At 40.2% G+C, this 4,168-nt stretch overlaps 1 pseudogene; it reads right to left on the bottom strand.

The window, feature by feature from the left end:
- Window positions 1-674: 674 nt before the first annotated feature.
- Window positions 675-2,432, bottom strand: LOC101588232 (annotated as a pseudogene).
- Between the last annotated feature and the right edge of the window lie 1,736 nt (window positions 2,433-4,168).

The raw sequence follows: 4,168 nt of genomic DNA, 5'->3' as shown, positions 1-4,168 counted from the left end.
GCTGCATGAGTAAATGTTTAGTAAGTGCTGGATCTGAGTCCAGTGTTCTGCTTATTGCAGACTACACATGAAAGAGAGGAATGATGGCTTTGTTTCTGGGCCTGGGCTCTGTATTCTGCCCCATTGCTTTCTGTTAAAGATTTTATGTCAGTATTGTGATGTTTTGAATACCAAATTGGAGTGTATTTTGAAGTCAGGTGGTTATACTTTCAGCTTTGTTCTTTTTCTTTAAGATTGTTTTACTTAGATTCTCTCTCTCTCTCTCTCTCTCTCTCTCTCTCTCTCTCTCTCTCTCTCTGTGTGTTCCCATGTGAATTTTAGTTTTTTAGGTTTTTTTTTTTTTTTTTTTTTTTTTTTTTTTTTTTTTTTTTTTTTTGCTATGAGCAAATCCTTTTGTAGGTACTGAGGACAGAACCCAGGGCCTTTGCACTGAGCTATATCTCCAGCCATTTCCAATTTTTATTTTGAGACAGGGTCATGCTAAGTTGGGAGGCTGGGTTGGAACTTGAAGTCCTCCTGCTTCAGGGTCCCCAAGAGCTGGGATTGCAGGTGTGGCTACTAGGCCTGGCATCAGCTGATAGCAAAAGACTTCCATGGTGGCAGCACCATGGAAGACAGTGGGTGACAGTTCCTCAGTGATGGCTCTGGGGCAAGGCCCGGCTCTGTGCCCAGGCTCAGTGTACTGGCATAAGCATGTCATATGGCTGCTGTGCCTCCAGCTCCACCATCTCCCAGAGTGACTCATCATCCTGGCTGCCCTCCTTGCACTCCACACTCAGCATCTCTGAATTAATGCTGGGTATCTTTCCATCCACAGTGATGCTGAGGACAGAGCTGTCTTTTGTGCTCATGCAATCCTCTCCAAATATGTCCTGCAGTGTGGTCTCCAGGTACTTGCTGTACACATGTGTCTCCAGCTTCTTGGCTATCTCTGGAGCTGTGCTTTTGCATATTTTCAAGTTGTGCTGCACCTTGAGGATCATGGTAATCATGGTGTCCAAGAACATGTCATTGGACAGGTTTGCCAGCCCCTCTGGTATTACTATGTCCGGGTCCTGTATTATGGTAATATATTTTAACATGTTCAAAGCAAGTTTTCCTTGAATTTCTAATTCTTCTACATCACCAGTCAGTTTCTGCAGCTGGTAATACAGCAGGCCGAAGGGCCTGGTGTAGGGGATGGCTTGTGTTTTCTTTATGGTGCTCATGGCCAGGTTGATGTAATTGGACAAGTCACTAGGAAAAAGTATGTGATAGTTAAAGTTTCTTTTAACAAGAATTCCTGAGACCCACTGGTCTTGTTCTGGCATTTTGTCTCCTAAAAAACAGATGACCTTGGCCATTTTCTCTCCCTTGAAGTCTAAGGTCATGGCTCTGTGTTCCAAGGGTTGTACGCCTCTAGGTGGATCTCATCCTTGTCTTTGTATTCTCGGATCAGTGCTGCGTTCCGAATGGCTATTTCATTCTATTCCTCATGGACTAAAATCATGTAGGGGTGGCTTCAGAACTTGGATAAAGTTGCTTGTTTGCTGGTAATCTGTGTGAGCAGAGAAAGAAATGTAGTCAACAGACATTTTCATTGGCAACTTCTGTCCAGACATGGTGGCGATTTCCTCAGGCTCAGACATGATATGGTTGGCCAGCATCCTCTCCACACAGTAGCCTGCTATGATGATGCCCTTCCACTTGTTGGGACACCAGCTCTCAAAGAGCTCATGGGAAAGGCTGCTCTGCATCATGCCTGGCCAGGCCATCACCACACTGGGGCTGATGTTATTGAAGGGGTCCATGCTCTTGAAGTTGCTGATGTGTTTGAACGTGAAGGGGTTGTTAATGTTGATCGCTTATGGATCTTGTCATTCATGGCACTGACTTAGGACTTGTACACTGCTGTGCACTTCTTGGCCAAGGATGATGCATAGTAGATGGGGATGTCGTGCAGCTCTGGGTGGTTCTGCCAGTACTCAGCTAGAATCAAAAAAAGCTCTTGAGCTGTTCTGAGCACAAAGACAGGGGTAAGGCCCTGACTGCCCCTGTTGACGATATTGTGATGGTGCTACAGAACCTCACCTATGCTCCTTGCATTTCTCATGTGGGTCTCATAGGTCGATTCAATGATGAGAATATCAGACTTGATGTTAGAGATTTCAGCTGCCGTCAGATGCCGGTCTTCCTGTCTTGAGAAATCACCTGTGTACAAAAGCTTCACACCAGAGATCTCCGTCACGAATATGGCAGCCCCCAGCACATGACCAGCATGGCACACCAGAACTTGATCCCCACCACCTCCTTCACTTCATGAAACTTGATCATATGAATTTTGTCCATGCATTCCTCCAAGTTGGTCTCGGTGTAGATTATGTCATCTGCTGAGATGTTGCTAACTTTGACATAATCTGAGAGAAGCCATCCATAAATGGCTTTGGTGACATGAGTCATGAATGGCCTTCCTTTGAAGCTTGTCTGCTGCAGGAACCAGGGCAAAGCCCACAGTGATCCAGGTGGAAATGACTAACAGGAGATCAATCTCAGCTGGGTCAATCAAATTGATGTAAGGAAGAGTATCCATTCCTTCCAGGCCAAGGTGGATCCCATAGTCTAGGATTATTTTTTTTTCCTTTGAAGTCTACAATAATGCATGACCACCCTACTTCCTGCCAGGCACCAAGGGATTGGATCAGCAGCTGGTCGCTTTCCTCTGCAGGAATCTCAGACAACAGGAGAGCTTGAGAAGTGTGGGTGAGCATGCCTCCATCTTTCTTAGGATTTTTGTTTGTTTCAGTGAAAAATATCATTGAGATTTTGATAGAAATTGCATTGAATCTTTATATTGTTTGGGTAGTATGGACATTTTAAAATGTTAATCGTTGCACTCTGTGAACATAAGATACCTTTTTATTTATTTGTGTCCGTTTCAATTTCTACCAATGTTTTATACTATAAATCTATAGGTCTTTCACCATTTTGGTTAAATTTATTCCTGTTTTAATTTTTTTTCTACAATGGTAAATTAGAGTATTTTCTTCATTTCTTTTCTGTATAGTTTATTGTTATTGCAAGAAGTAGTATTGATTTCTTTGTATGGTTATCTTGTGTCATCCAACTTTACTGAATTTATTAGTTCTAACAATTGTTTTGATAGTGATATTAGAGTTTTCTAAATATAAGATTATATTATTCATAATTTAACTTATTTATTTCTATTGCACATAAATTTCATTTATTTATTTTACCTAATTTTTCTAGCTTGCATTTCTGTTACTTTTTGAATAGAAATGATAAAAGTAGGTGTTTTTTTCTTGTTCCTGATCATAGAGAGAAAGACATTAACTTCAGTGTTGAGTATGATGCTAGCTGTGGGGTTGTTACATGTGAACTTATATTAAGGAGCATTTCTTCTCTAATTAATTTGTTGCAAGTCTTTGTTATGAGGGATGTTAAATTTTGTCAAATGCTTTCCCTTTGTCTATTGAGATGGTATATTCAGTTTTGTATTTATTTATTCATTTATTTTTATTGGTGCATGTTGGTAACACAGAGTAATATCCATTTTGATATATTTATACAAATGCATGCATATAATATAATTTGATTATTTTCACATCTATTTCCCCTCTGTCCCTTTCTTCCCTTTTTCTTCATTGCCTTCCCCATCTGAGAAGCCTAACTTTTAGCTTTCTCTCTGCCCTCCCCCGGTGATTGCTCGAGTAATAGAACACATGTCATACTTAACTTTGTAACACTGGCATATTTTACTTTACATAATGATCTGCAGTCAACCCATTTTTCTGCAGATGACATGATTTTGTTCCTTATGGCTGAATAATACATCATTGGTGTATATATACTACACTTTATTTGTCCATGCATTTGGTCAATGGGCATCTGGGCTCTTTCTATATCTCAGGTATTGCGAATTGTACCACTATACACTTTCTTTTGGGAATATACCAAGGAGTATAGCTGGGTCAAATGGTATATCTATTTTTAGTTTTTTGAGAAATCTCCATACTGATTTCCATAGTTTTTATACTTGTTTACATTCTAACAGTGTAGAAGTGTTTGTTTTCATCTTGGCATTGCCTCCAGCTTGCTCTTTCTTTCTTTCTTTCTTTCTTTCTTTCTTTCTTTCTTTCTTTCTTCTTTCTTTCTTTCTTTCTTTCTTTCT

The sequence above is a fragment of the Octodon degus genome, unplaced genomic scaffold, assembly GCF_000260255.1.
Source record: "Octodon degus isolate 3935 unplaced genomic scaffold, OctDeg1.0 scaffold00060, whole genome shotgun sequence".
Taxonomy (NCBI): Eukaryota; Metazoa; Chordata; class Mammalia; order Rodentia; family Octodontidae; genus Octodon; species Octodon degus.
Note: the sequence above shows the minus strand (reverse complement) of the source record. Positions and strands in the feature narration are given on the sequence as shown.